The sequence below is a fragment of the Anolis sagrei genome, chromosome 5 (assembly GCF_037176765.1).
Source record: "Anolis sagrei isolate rAnoSag1 chromosome 5, rAnoSag1.mat, whole genome shotgun sequence".
NCBI classification, from domain to species: domain Eukaryota; kingdom Metazoa; phylum Chordata; class Lepidosauria; order Squamata; family Dactyloidae; genus Anolis; species Anolis sagrei.
In genome coordinates this window covers 181261573-181277822 of record NC_090025.1, presented here as the reverse complement: position 1 = coordinate 181277822, position 16250 = coordinate 181261573, and positions in this window count along the sequence as shown.

Below are 16250 nucleotides of genomic sequence, written 5' to 3'. Positions count from 1 at the left end.
GATGGTATCAAGGTTTACCTTCTCTATTGTCCTTTTCTTTTGGCAATGAAAAAGCGGCAGCCCTGACACTTTCAATCACGTATGGACTTTGAAAGTGTTGCATTATTGAATTACAATTCCAAGAATCCACAACACTCCCTTAGTAACTTTTCTAGGGTCTCTCCCACTGTATATGCACAGTAGGAGAAATAAAGATATGTTTTTCTTCTAATATGTCTTTGTGCCTCATTGCTGTTGTCATTGTTATGTTAAACAACTTATCATTGTTTGTGTGTATAGATTTCCAGTCAACTTGTAACACTTGCAAGCCGTATGTATGCTGTCATCTACTTAGATCTGCAGCACCATCTTCCTGTCTTACCAATCTTTTTATTCTTTACGCCTTATTCTTTGTCATTAATGATGTGCCGTTAGCCCCACAGTTCCTTTATAAATAGCACAGTGAGAGGAAAAACAGAGATAATTAAGACTTGTGTTTTTCCTAATATCTTCTACGGATGTAGCCCTTTAGAAAAGAAGATAAACAAACAGATCCATACCCAAAGAAACAATTCTGGCTGAAGTAAACAAGGTAGGTGTGTGGGGTGAAAATGGAGAATGAAATGCAAAGGATATTAAGTATTTGACAATCCAATGATATTTTAGTTAAGCATTTAAGGTTCAGAAAATTAACAAAGAGAGGGAGAACATATACTATCCAGTGCTACATATTTCTCTGAGGACCAAGAAGCTTATCCACTCAAATAGTCTTGTTTGAAGAAAGAGCTCCAGTCAAAGGAAACAGAAGGAGGAGAATTGAAGGCCTCCAGTAGTTGAAGATTGTTGACCCCTCTTAAAACAATTTCACAATCCATAATGTATAAGAATGCCAGAAGAACTATGCTATAGAAAACTCTATCTAGCATGATGTTCCCACCATGACCAGCCAGGTCCCTAAGGAAAACCCATAACAAGTGTGAGGTGGCAATGCAAAAAATCAATGTGGTTCTAGGCTGTATCAATAGGAGTATTTTATCTAAATCAAGTGAAGTATTCTGCTTTGGTGAGACCTTTCCTGGAATATCGTGTTCAGTTCTGGGCACCACAATTCAAGAAAGATATTGACAAGCTTCAATTGTCCACAGAAGGGCAACCAAAATGATCAAATGTCTGGAAGCCAATCCAAATTAGGAAACTGGGTATGTTTAACCTGGGGAAAAGAAGATTAAGATGGGGACATTTTTTAAATATTTGAAAGTATGTCATACAAGCAGCAGGCTTGTTTTCTGATGCACCAAAGATTAGAACATGGACCAATAGATTCAGAATACAGAAATAGAGATTCAACCTACATATTAGGAAGAACTTTATGATAGTAAGTGCTATTTGACAGCATCTGAGAATGTGATTGAATCTTCTTCTCTGTGGGTTTTTAAACAGGTATTGGGTGGCCATCTGTCAGAAATACTTTGCTTGTTTTTGCATGACAGAGTTGGACTGGATGACCATTGTGGCTTCTTCCAACTCTATGATTTAAAGATATTTTCACTAAAACTATAAATCTCACAGGGTTGAGTTTTGCAAGAGTGTGTTCTTGTTCTTGTTATGCTTCTTCAAACCATTTCTGACTCATGATGATCCTAAAACCAACCAATATAGGGTTTTCTTGGCAAGAGGTTTTTTTTTGGGGGGGGGGCGTTGTGTTGCCTTCCTTTGGCACTATCACTTGCTCAAGATCACCAGGTGGGTGTCCATACCCAAGAAGGGATGTGAACTCACATCTCCCAGAGTCATAGCCCAACACCCTAAACACTAGATCACGCAGGATCAATTTACAGAATCTAGTCTTAGGTTTAGACAACAAAATGCATTTTGGTTGGCCAATAATGATATTAGTGTTTTGTGAATTTTGCTGCATGGCCAACACAGTTAACCCAAATATATTTCTAAGCTTTATAGAAGCTGTGGGAACTATCCAAAGTGCTGATTCCTCATCTCAAAATAGAAAATGATTCACCATTTAGGATTATCCCAAAGCAACAGAACCACTGTCTGCCCTTGCTATTGATAAATCATGGAGAGCTGAAAGCTCCTGCCAATCTAGTGCAAGTCATTCAGAAATCTACAAATCAGTGTCAAGATACCTTAACGTAACCTTTGCTCACTTATACAAGCAGCCCACCAAGATTGCTCCCACCACACAGGCCACTGAACCCACCCTGAATCCAACTACCACCAAACACCAATTCCAATCCAAAAGTGGATAATTCCATTCCAATTTCATCCATGTTAAGTTTTGGAGAAAGTGGAAAAGTGTGGATCCAAAAGTCTGGGAAATGGGGCTCTCAGGTGTATCCCTGGACTCTCATTGACTACCTGTCCCTAGACTTGGCAGGTTCTCTAAAATATACCACCCTCTAGAATTGAGGAGGGGGGGTCTATAATTCCCATTACCATTGCTTGTGTGAGATGAAAGTTGTCGTTGAAAATCAAGAAGCTGCAATGCTGAGTGAGGCTTGTTAGGATAATGAATGAGAGAAATAAATGACTTGGCAACAATATTCTGGTTATAGCTGTGAAAACAATAAAGACTGTCCAGAGGAGAGAGAACTGAAGTAGCCGAGAATGGAAGTTCACACCAACAGAAGACACAAGGAAACTGGTTGTATTTCTTTGAGTGCAGACAGAGAACATTGTAAAATGAGCTATAGCAAACTATTGACAAGAAGAAAAAAATATCAATAAATATGATTTTGCCTAGTTTTGGGAGCCCTTAAAATCCATGAAACAGCAGCAGAAAAAAAGCATTTTGAGACAGATGTGTGGTTTTTAAATCTGGAAACATTCATTTTAATCTGATTATTCTTCCTAAAATCTGGCTATATCTCTGTAAGTAGGAAATCACATACATATTATTGCAACAATTCCCAGTTTGCTTGCTCCATTGTCATGATGCATGAGTATTATTGTATAGGAGATCTTTATTGTAGAAATCTAGCATTCTGGGGCAACGGAAATCCCTTCCATGAATGGGGACACCTCCAAAGGCAAAGAAGAATTAAGGTTTACTTTGCAAGAAGACTATGGTGGGCTCATGCTTGTGATATCAGAGGAACAATAAACCTGCTCCAAATTTTAGACTAATTTTAAATGCCTGGTCCATTTGGTGAATTGATTCAGCACCTTGGATAGACAATGCACCTTTAATGCTCTGATTACAACCCAGCACAGATTTACTGCCCACTGATATGGCAGCCATGAACTGTCACTGCAAGTGTGATGGCATCCCATTTCGAGTAACTGGCCTGTCAGTATGTACATTAACCTATCTTTCTCTTATAAGAACATGATGAAAACTGGAGCAAGTCAATGGAGAAAAGTGGAAGAAGCAGACAGCTGATGATCCAAAATGCAGACTGTGCAGCTGCTGCAAGAAAATCATACAGATGGGCTACAAACAGAGGCACAACTCTGTGGCCCAAATGATTCATTGGAACTTATGTCACAAGTACCACTTGCCAGTAACAAAGAACTGGTGGGTTCATAAACATGCAAAGGTAGTGGAAAATGAACATGCCAAAATACTATGGGACTTTCAAATTCAGATTGACCAAGTTTTGAAACACAATACACCAGAACTCATGATTGTGGGAAAGAAAAAAGCTTGGATTACTGATGTCACCATACCAGGCAACAGTTGAATTGACAAAAAACAACAGGAAAAACTCAGTCGTTATCAGGACCTCAAAATTGAACTGCAAAGGCTCTGGCATAAACCAATACAGAAGGTCCCAGTGGTCATTGGCACACTGGGTGCCATGCCAAAAGATCTCAGCCGGCATTTGAAAACAATAAACATTGACAAAATCATGATCTGTCAACTTCAAAAGGCCACCTTACTTGGATCTGCGCACATCATTCACATCACACAATTCTAAACACTTGGGAGTGTTTGACTTGTGATTTTGTGATATGAAAATCAGCATATATATCTCGTTTGCAGTGTCGTACTGTGTTTTTGTGTCAGAATAATAATAATAATAATAATAATAATAATAATAATAATAGCAACAATTTTATTTATATCCCACCACCATCTCCCAAAAGGGACTCAGGGTGACTTACAAAAGCACGTGGTAGTGAAGTGGAATAAACAAATGCAGTAAAACACATAACAATTGTAAACAAAAACAATGTTAATGACATTAAAAAGATGTACTTAAAAACAGCATATAAAACATAACAAAAATATAGTTTCTCAACTTCTTTCTCTAAATATAATTTTGCTTGTGACTTCCAGCATAAATTCTAAATCCTCAACATTCATTTTTTTATTAGTTGGACATCTTTTTGCCTCCAGTCATAAACAATTGCAGTTCAGCCAGCAAATTAATGGCTAAGATAGCTGCAACCATCTTCTTGGCATGCTTCATTTTTCATATATTAAAATAAGAAGAATAACTGAAGCATAAATCAGATTATATCCCATCGTTTCTTTGATGTTTTCTACTATCTTTTCTCTAGAAAAAGAACTTGATATTTATACAATACCGAGAAAAAGAGAGATTACATTTTATATTTTCTATTATTCAAAAAGTAACGTACATGAGAGATATAAAGAAACCATATGGGGACAGCTTTTTAATCATCAGAATGGCTTAAGTCTTGATATGTGATCCAATAAAAAAAATTTAAATGAAGCTCTATTCTGTTATGCTCAGAATCGCACTGCTGTGACAAAGCATTTCCAGATATTCATTCCCAACTGTATAGCCATAAACAGACAAATAATTAGGAAGTAAAATGAAATTTTCCAGTCCTTTCATTTACTCGTATGTCTCAGGACAGCTATTGTTCTGAAGTCCTAACTATTGTACTTGTATGTGTTTCTAGCTATCGAATGCTTTCTGAAAACTCATAATAGACTTCTCTATTGATTTTCCCCTCTTTCTGTTAGGTTTTGTCTGTCTCCGTCTTAAAGGCCAGTTAATAGCAAGGATTTGGATTTTATCCTTTGAATAGACCCTTGAGATTTGGCACGTGACTCAATGACATCTGTTCAGGGATCCCAGTGCACAGCCACAGGTATGCCAAAATCTCTCCTCACCTCCCCAAGATAATGACCATCGCTGTACGATTTGCAATGGGAAAGAATGTCATTGGATTCCATTGTCTGAGGGAAAATGGCCTTTTTGTTTCCCCTGAGACTCATTAGGAGAAAAAAAAAGGTCTTTTCAGAGAGCTCTGCTGCCACTTTATCTTCCGTGGTTCCATCCAATGGTATCTCGGGATATGGAGTTTAGGGAAGCAGGAAAAAGCTGGAGGGGCTCAACAAGGCAGAGCCTGCTGATGCACCCAAGGGAAGGTAGCTCCTCTGCCTGACACAGAAAACATATATCAGGCATCAAGAACCAACAGAGCCAGCAACGCTTAAGAATCACCTTCCCGTTTGCCTCAGAAGGATATTCTGCAACATGTAGAAAAGGGTATGGCTCTGGAAGTCTATGTTGGAAGATCAGGACCAGGAGGAATTAAAAGGGAGGGAGAGACAAGGAGGAGGAGGCAGCAAATTAGGCCCAGCCACCCTTCCTGTGATGAACCAGCTGCAGGAAACCTAACCAATAGCTTGTGACTTACAGCATAAATGAGGGTTCTAGATCAGTAGTTCCCAGCCTTTGGGCCTCCAGGTGTTTTGGACTTCAGCTCCCACAGTTCCTAACAGCTAGTAAGCTGGCTGGGATTTCTGGGAGTTGCAGTCCAAAACACCTGGAGGTCCAAAGGTTGGGAACCACTGTTCTAGATCTTCAACAATGATCCTTTTTTGTTTTAAAAAAGATGTATTGTGGGAAGATCATATGGGATTCTGGAGCACTTTGAAAATATGATTAGTTTTTACATATTTTTGGTTTTGGAGCAAATTTGTCCCCAAATCATACCAAATCCTTTTTGATAGGGGCTTGAGGAGGACATCTGGGGAACTTCGGGGTCATATATGACAGGCCTAAGGGCCACATGTAACCCAAAAGCTGCATTGCTCCTGCTGTAGACTAAGTGTATTGCTAGAATGAGGTAGAAAGCTATGTTTGTAAGCACATTGATTTTTAGAGGAGGTTTTTATAAGCATAAGAAGAAACTGACTGATTTTTCTTGAGATAAATGAGCTTGCATGCCTTTAACAGATAAGCTGACAGCTCTTCGGGTTTCTCCACTTTTCAGAAGAAGAGATGATTGACAGCTCTCGAGTGGATGACCTATTGAGCTTCGCTGTTTATATTATTCTTATCATGCTTGGGGAAAACAGTGCAGCACGCATCAGGGTCTGTTGGCTTTCTCATGAATTCAAAAGCATCTATGTTCAACCTTCTTCCGACCTCTGTGAATACAACCATATTTGGATGCTGAAATTGAGATATTCACAGAGTGATCAGATGAGTATGGGGCATATAGTAGTTCCAGTCATAAGTTTTTCATCCTCTTCCTCAGGCCATTGTCTCTATTAATGTAAAGGAAGGACTAAAAATTGTATGGGAAGACTGGGAAAAATGAGGTATTTTCTTTCTTTTTCTTTCTGGAAAGTTCTCCTTATGGCAACACTAAAGTTAATCTATCATGTGGTTTTGTTAGCAAGATTGTTTGGTGTATGTGTGTGCTTTGTCATTGTCTTCCCTTGAGGCTGAGAAAGTGTAACTTGTCCAAAGTCACCCAGGCAATTCCATAGCTGAGTAAGGATTTGAAGCCTAGTCTCCCAGAGTCCTTGGATGCATCTACATTGCAGAATTAATGCAATTTGCTACCACTTTATCCACCAGGCTCAATACTATGGCATCCTGGAATTTGGAGTTTGATAAGACACCAGCAGTCTTTGGTAGTGAAGTCTAAAAACCTTGCAAAACTGTAGTGATTACATAACATAGAGCCATGGCAATTGAAGTGTTGTAAAAAGAAGTCCTTAAGAGGCCATGGTAGTGCTGCGGATTAAACTGCTAGCTGTAGAAAATCTGCTGACCAGAGGGTTAGCAATTTGAAGTTGTGAGTTGGGGTGAGATCCTGGCTGTCAGCCCTAGCTTCTGCCTACCTAGCAATTCAAAAGCATATAGTGCAAGTAGATCAATAGGTATCGCCTCAGTGGGGAGGTAAAAGGGTGCCACATGTAGATATGGCGGCAATACGATCAGAGAAGTCTGTGGACAACAGGCTCTTTGGCATGGAAAAATGAACAAGACCACCTCCCTATTGCTGGAGTTGAACATTGCCTCCAGATGCCGGAGATGGAAAGGGGAAGGTCTTTACTTCTGTCTGTGCATTTTATGTCGTTGTTACTGTGTCATAAGGCATTGAATATTTGTCTTATATATGTAACCTGTAATCCACTCTGAGTTCATCCAGGGATATAAAGTGGAATGTAAATAAAGGGTATTATATATAAATAAAGGGCACTCAAACTGTCCTGGCCACTCCAGCTCTGACAGTGAGAACGAGGGGTTGTTAGAAGGGCCAGTGTTAGAGTTTGAGACCAGAAACTCCCTACAGCCCTCCCAGTCTACCTTAGTTATTGCAGAAGAGACTTCAGCAGTAGTCACCACTTCTCAGCAGGAGGAGCAGTCAGAAGCCAGTACATCAGCTGATGGAAAGTGCTCTATCCCCTTTGCAATTGGAATGTGAATGTGCTGCAAACTGGAGAGCTGCTTGATTAACAGAGAAACAGGCCCTTCACAAGCAACACCTGAGAACATAGAATAAAAGGTCCTCAAGTGTTCCATTTTATTGCAAGGAGCAACGTCTTTTTTCATGGTGAAATTCTGGACTCCAATTTTTTATTATGAGCTTTGTTGATTCTGGACTGTATCTTGACTTCTGCTTTTGGATTTTGCCTTCAGCCTTGGACTCTGATATCTTCAACCTGCCAGCTTTGTTGACCCTGGAGTTGGCATTCTTGTTGCTGTCTACACCCTTGAACTCTTTCAGTGGGACCACAGTTATTTGGAGTAGGAATTTATAACTTGCATCACTCCCAATGATTGGTGTGTGTTATAACATTAATGTGAGCTGTTGTGTGTTATTATTGGGCCTTTGTTTGAATATTATGTTATTTGTTTACTGGGATTTGGCATAAACATGACACAAACTGCAATGCCACAATGGATCTCATATTTGTGCTACTTAGTTGTATCGTGTTTTTTTTATCTTGCATTCCAGGATCCTAAGACAGTGAAAGTGGGATCTTCTCTCTCTTCTCTCACTTCCACCGCTGTCACAAGCACGGTTAGTGGGGAAGAGGGAAAGGGCCTTCTCTATGGTGGCCCCTTAGCTCCCTCCCTAGGGAGATCAAACAGGCCCTCTGTCCATTTTCCGCAAGGAATTAAAAACTTGGTTGTTCCATTGTGCTTTTGATTAGTCAGCTAATCATAGAATTTTCCCAACCTTAACTAAGTTCCTGCACTTTAGGTTGGTCCCTTTCTAGCATTTCTAACATTCTAATAGTTTAAGCCTCCTAAATCAGCCCTCCAATTGTGTTGTAGGGGTTTTTTTTGGGGCTATATGGCCATGTTCTAGAGGCATTCTCTCCTGACGTTTTGCCTGCATCTATGGCAAGCATCCTCAGAGGTAGTGAGGTCTGCTGGAACTAGGAAAATGGGTTTATATATCTGTGGAATGGCCAGGGTGGGACAAAGAACTCTTGTCTGTTGGAGGTAGGTCCAATTCTTGCACTTTCCTTCGGCTCTATGTAGGAATTATCACACTTAGGAATCATGAGCCCGAACCCATCATTTGTTGTTCAGCCATGATATTGTTTTATGATGTTGTCTGATTATGTTTTATTGATTTTTTGTTGATGATTGCATTTTCTGTGCTTGTTTTTAACCTGTATTTGTTTGGGCATGTCCCTTTGTGAGCCACCCCAAGTCCCTTCGGGGAGATGGAGGTAAGGTATAAAAATAAAGGTATCATCATCATCATCATCATCATAGCGATATCCCTATGTAATGCAGATATACTCCTCAATACAAATAGCATTTAAAACATAATTTTCAGATTACATCTCTTAACCTCCTGCCCTCAACCAGCAATGGCTTTTGAGAAATGTAATTCAAAACTACTTCTTTTCCAGGCTCTGGATATGAAGGTTTTAGCTTGCCTAAACCTTGCAAAAGTCATCAAAGGTATATAGGCTATTGTAGAAGGCTTACCCTTTCTACTCCCTGCTTTCCTGGAAATCAAACATGTCAAACAAATGAAAGCATTCTAAAATTAGTATTTCATTTAAAACGAGTCTCTCAACAACACAAATCTTCTTGTTTCAAAGCATTACATTTTCAAAGATTGATACGAAGCATAATGTTGACTCTCACTTCCCACTTTATGCACCAGACCCCTTTCACTAATTCAGGATAAGTCCCAAGTGTGAACAGGCAATGGATTACACTTCCAAAAGGTGTCACAAGAAGCATTTGAGTGTATTTTCCAAATATTCCTTGAGACCTGAAGGTGTTCAGCAAACTGTCAGAGTGACGTGGACCATTTGGATGAGACTGGGCTGACTTTTCTTTTCTTTTCTATTGGTGGTATGTGATGGGTGCTAGGTGGCAAATAGATCAATACTGCCACAAGACATTACAGAAGCCTTGGAAGAAACACACTCTTGTGTATGTTTAATAATTAAATGTGATAATGAAATGCACTGCTTTTAGGGAAGGGCCTGTGGAAACAGGCATGTCAAAGTGAACTGCATGCTGCCATTTTCCCAATATTGAAAAAGTAAAGAAAAAAAAAAGCAGTTCAGATAATACGAGGGTTATAAAATACAGAAGAGAAAGAGTTTCTTATAATGTTAGTTTTAAGTGGCTATATGTAAGCCTTTTGTTTCCTTGGTGCATTGTTTCATCTTTTAGTTCTGTGTTGCTCAACCTGAGGGTCGGGACCCCTGGGGGGCTGTTAGAGGGGTCACCAAAGACCATCAGGAAACACAGTATTTTCTGTTGGTCATGAGGTTCCATGTGGGAAGTTTGACCCAATTCTATTGTTGGTGGGGTTCAGAATGCGCTTTGATTATAGGTGAACTATAAATCCCAACAACAAATCATGTTTTGAGTCGCCGATTGAGGCTGAAAAATGCGGTATAAAAATGAAGCAAATAAATAAATAAATAAATAAATAAAATATTGAGTATTCGTGCCAAGTTGGTCCAGATCCATCACTGTTTGAGTCCACAGTGCTCTCTGGATGTAGGTAAACTACAACTTCAAAACTCAAGGTCAATACCCATCAAACCCTTCCAGTATTTTCTGTTGGTCGGGGGAGTTTTGTGTACCAAGTTTGGTTCAATTCCATTGTTGATGCAGTTGAGAATGCTCTTTGATTGTAGGTGAACTATAAATCCCAGCAACTACAACTTCCAAATAACAAAATCAGTCCCCTCCTCAACCCCACCAGTATTCAAATTGGGCGTATTGTGTATTTGTGCCAAATTTGGTCCAGTGAATAAAAAAAAAACACTCTGCATATCAGATATTTACATTACAATTCATAACAGTAGCAAAATTACAGTTATGAAGTAGCAATGAAAATAATGTTATGGTTGGGGTCACCACAACACGAGGAACTGTATGAAGGGGTCGCGGCATTCGGAAGGTTAAGAAGCACTGTTTTAGTTCATTCAGCCTTGCAAAAGACTGGTTAAAACCTTTGGTTTTAGTGAGAGATCGACCTGTACTCATTTGGATTTTTTTAAAAACCCATCATACAAAGGACTTCCTGTCCTAATGTCAATTAATGTTTCTATTATTACATCTTAACTGCCATGCTTCCGCCCTGTGGAATCCTTAGAGTCACAATTTTGGTAGAGGTACTTAGAATTCTCAGCCAGAGAAATCTAATTGCTTCACCAATCGACAAATTGCTGTTTGGACTGTAACTACAAGAACCCACCACTTAGCAGTCCCAAAGAGTAACTTTTTGAAGCTCTAGGTCCTGGTATATCTTCTTAATGAACAGAATGACACCAATGATAGAAGAAGTGTGTGTGTGTGGGGGGGGGGGGGGTTGAAGACAAACTGCACTGGAACAACACTTCATTAAAAATTAATAGTTTTCTTTTTAAAAGGTCAGTGGAGCATTCTCACACATTGTTTCAACCTCTGAAACAAGACCAGGTAATGGGGCACTCTAAAATGTGTTTATTATTTATGTGCGAATATGATTTATATCCTGTCTTTCAAGAAGAAAATTCCCCCAAGGCATCTTAACACCAAAATAGATTAATAAAAACACAATAAATCTTATTTTGAAATCTTGCATGCCCATCAGAGTCCTTTCCATGATGGCTCTGTGAGATAGGAAGGAGGAAAGCAAGAACAGAGAGTTGAACCTTGTATAACCAAACTTAGAAAGGCTGACAGTTTATTCATTGCAAATGTATTACTTACTTACTTACTTAGGCAATCCCTCTTTGTCCAAGTATGATGGCCTTCCAAGTGTAGTGTCTTGGCGGTGGATACATAGGTGACTTTGCAGCACACATACACAGCAAACATTCAATTCTGTTTTTAGACATACAAGACAGACAGACAGATAGATAGAGGTATTTTGGCATTTTTCTAACTAGCCTGGAGGCTATGCTCGATTTCGGCCCCGGTGGGAGGGGGGGTGTTCTGTCATGTCATCCACTATGACACTAAGTCATTTTGATTGTATTTCCTCCTTGTTCTTTGATCGCTAGTTTTTTATGGTGTTGTAAAATACCTCCCCGCTTTAAGAAGCACCTAATTTCTCTACTCACAGCTCAGCTGTTTTTGAACGGCTTAGGTAGGCAGTAAGCTAAGCTTAACAGTTGGGTGCTCAGTCCAACTTCGGCTTCAGACTTGCAACCTTCTGGTTGGCAGTGATCTACTTCTGCTGGCAATTAATCAGCTGTGCTAAAGCCTGGCTGCATGTTCTTTCATCATCATAATTATTCCAGCAAACACATTATTCAGGCAACCAAAGAGATGACTGTTAACAGTGCTATACGAGCTTGCCTTTCTGCCTGGCAGAAAAGTGTTTGACTATCTGTCCTTTAGGGAGTGTGATACCACTTTAGGAAATAGATAAAACATTCACATAGTGTTAATGCTAGTCAAGGTCAGGGACAGTGGAATGCTAGTATTGAATTTAGAACAAAAGAATCACAAAAATAAAAAATATATACATGTACAGATAAAACATCCATTTGCTTTCCAAACCAGCAAAAGGTAGTTCATACCTGAAATGCTGCCAAGGAGCTGAAAAATGCAATATCTAGGTACATTTTACATAGAAATGTTCACACCCGTCTTTTGCATAATTTTGTGTCCATTTCCTGCTATCTGAGAATTTTGAGATAAATATGTGCAGTGTGGTCTAAAGCATAAGATGGAGAGGCTCCAATCTTTCTGCAAAAACTAGACCAGGAACAGATTGCAGCACAGACCATGGATTCCTACTTTCAGAAAATGGAGCAAAGCTAAAGAAGAACATTAAATTACTCATGTTCTAAGTAACATTCCCATAGAATTTAAATCTCATTCATGGAATCACCATAATTCAAAATTGACTTCACAATAAATAACAATTATTTCTAAAAAGTAATTTTCTGAACTCTGCATGTTGTAAAGAAAAATATAAGGAAGGGAAAAGTTTTATGCATTGCCTCAGAGGAAAAGTGCAAGAGCAAGGGTGAATGGGATATTACGGAATTAGACTTCAACAGCCTGAATAATTACTATGGATTTTGGAAAACGACTATGGATAAGTATGAGATTGGTTTTAATCTATTTTATTGTGTATATATTTTAATTGTGCATATTTTAGGGTGTATTTTATTGTTATGTCCATGTGGCATTGAATTTTGCCGGCATTTGTAAGCTGCCTTGAGTCCTCTGCAAGGTGAGAAAGGCAGGTTAAAAATGAAGTAAGTAAATAATGTAACTACTGTACAGGTAAAATCAATTACAGCCATAAACTCTGGGAGCAGTTTATAATTATTGTATCCAAAAATTGTTATTTTATAACCAATTGTTTTAACCAGGAAATGCAATGAATGGTATTTGATGGGAGGTATAAAAGGAGGAAAATGCAGAACTCAATGGAAACTTGGTGGAAAGGCATGATGATGACAACGACAAGACGATGATAATGTTTCCTCTTACGGCAGGCTGAAATTGCTGTGGTAGTAATAATAGTTTCTAAGCCATCAATGATTACAGACAATAAATGCAGATGGAAAGCATTTGTTAATTATTCCTCGGATACTTTCAACAAAGAAAAAAAAGGGGCAGAGACAACGAAAATCAGTACTAATGTGCTGCATTAAAATAGATCAGCCTTGGATTACCATACACATTCGCCTCCATACAGTATCCGGCACAGTTCATTTGTGCCGAGCCTTCCTGAATAAATAAGCACCTTCAGACTGGATTTAATTATATCAGTATGAAAAATAGATTGACTGCTTAGTATTCTGTGATGAGAAAGAAGTGATTATGGGAACAGCCTTGAGTGAATATATGGCTTTTCTTTAGTGACAGAAATGTCATTAGGAACTAATATCATGCAAAGAATGAATGACCATATCTGGAGACAAAGTCAGATGGTTCAATCACAGAGATCCATCCATTAACTTGCTTGAGAGAAAGGAGATAGGCTCAATGCGATGGAAATCCAAGATTTGTGGTTTTACCCTTCCATGTCAGAGAACACTGGTGCCTCATCAAGCTACAAATTCCAAGACTCCATAGCACTGAGCCATGGCAGTTAGTGGTATCAAACTGCATGAATTCAATGGTGTGGATACACTCCCAGTTGCAAAATGTAATTATAAGATTCAGTAACCAAGAGGCAACTATGTGAATGTAACATTAAACTATACAAGCACAATATAGTATTTGGCATCATAATAGTCGGGACGCATGGTAATATATCACAGATGCATTCCTGGTGTGAAAACTGGCTGCAACATCATCTGCTGGCCCCTCCTTTGAAGAGACTAAAAAAACCTGTTCTCCTCTACCAAATTCACATTGTAACTGGAATTTCAATCAGCTTAAGGAAAGCCCCTTGGAAAAGGGAAATCTGTTTCTCATTCAATCAGCCATAAAGCAGGGGAGCCATGAACACGATTTTCTCCAAGGGCTTTACAGCTTAAAATGTACTTTTGGTCTAAATACAGAGGCACTGTTGCCAGAACCAGAAAGACATCCTGGCAAATGAAAATATTTCAATGACATTTGACAGAATACCTTATAAACAACGAGCATTGAATCCTTTTGTTTAAATCAGGAACAGGAATTATGAAGATGGGTAGAGATCATTGGACTGCAAATCTCAGCAGCCCTAGTTAGCCTAGCCAATAGTGAGGAGTGCTGGGAATTAGGACACATCTGAAAGGTCACACTTTTCCCACCCCTGTTTAATAGATGGCATGATTTACTCTTTTTTTGCAAACCTCAAAATATAAACAGAACCAAATGTGACAATGGAAGTTTCACAACAAAATCCCGAGGCCATTTTTTGGATTTATTGAAGATTTGGTGGAGGTGGTGGGGAAATGTAATTTAATGGCATGCATTTATTAAGTATGATAGTTGTCATATTTATTTATTTAGTCTCCTAGGGCCTCCTGGTGGTGCAGTGGGTTAAACTGCTGAGCTGCTGAACTTGCTGACCAAAAGGTTAGTAGTTCAAATCCGAGGAGCAGGGTGAGCTCCTACTGTTATCCCAGCTTCTGCCAACCTAGCAGTTCAAAAACATGCAAATGTGAATAGATCAATAGGTACCGCTTCCACAGGAAAGTAACCACACTCCATGCAATCATGCCGATCACAGGACCTTGGAGGCATCTATGGACAGCGCTGGTGCTTTGGCTTAGAAATGGTGATGAGCACCAACCCCCAGAGTAAGACACAACTAAACTTAATGTCAGGGGAAAATCTTTACCTTTACCTAATAAAACTATTTCCAACTCTGTATTTTGTTTATCTGCTCTCTTCTCTTAAAGTAGCACAATATTTTTTGTTTTGCTGGGCAGCAACGGCTTGGTGAATGCCCGTTATTCATACCGTCATTGTCACTGTCAGTAATTTCTGCAGTTAAATTTCCTCAGATCTTACAGTCTATAGTCTTCAAACACATGTTGGGTATGTGTATTTCTATTTATTTTTCAATTAAAATATTTATATCCCATTCTTTATAGTGGACATCTCAAGGGAGTATATAAACAATATACTCCCACATGACCTTGGAAGTGTCTACGGACAATGCTGGCTCTTTGGTTTAGAAGTGGAGATGAGCACCACCCGTAGAGGTGGAGATGACTAGACTTAATGTCAAGGGGAAACCTTTACCTTTACTATTTAATATCCTACCTTTCTCCCTATTGATGAGAATCACAGAATATTTAAACCAGAACAGACTAAGAAGCAGGACAAGAAGCATCCATAATTTATATATATTACATTTCTTTTTTTTTTTTTTAAAGCAATAGCATATATACTCAGTTATATACTCATGTTTGGGGCCCAAAACTATCAATTCTGATATGCCTCATGAATAAGTCAGGAGTCATTCCACAAAGAGGAGAAAATGTGAGTGCTGTCTCAGGGAGCCAACTTCCCTTGGCCACCACCATCATTTCCCCAAACAGACATCCAAAAAGTCAAAACGTGTCATTGTAGTGGAGAGGTGTTTGGTGCTTCCTTTATGTTTTCCAGGCACAGACTAAGCATTTGCCTTTTGCCACTCTCACGAGAGAGTGGGCTGGCTCTTTTTTTTTACTAAGAGCTTAAGGTATAGTATTTACACTAACCTTTGAAAATCTGGAAAATTACATTTCTATCTCCCAAACTCCCCAAATGCAGTAGATTTCTTTGAAGCGTTGAGAGATCCTCGAAAGCTCACATAAATCTGTTTTAATTGTGCTGCTTGATGCAAATCTAGGTTAGCTGGATCTGACTGCAGAGTTTGTGTTGAAATTAATCCTCTTTAAAAAGCTTTTCACATGAAACAGATGTCATCGGCAAGGTTTCCTAAATACATTAGATGCACTTCAGCCAACTTTTGTACTTCTCAAGAATTGTATTCATACTGTTTGGACCACAACAGAAGAAAATACAGTCTTCTAACTATTACCAGACTTCATATTGTATATCCTCCTGCAACCATGCCCAGAAAGGAAATGGCAGCCCAAAAGAAATGAGATGAAATGTGTTCTGGTACGGCCGTACCAGGAGCTCCAGCTTACCTTGCCATTTGTTATTTGT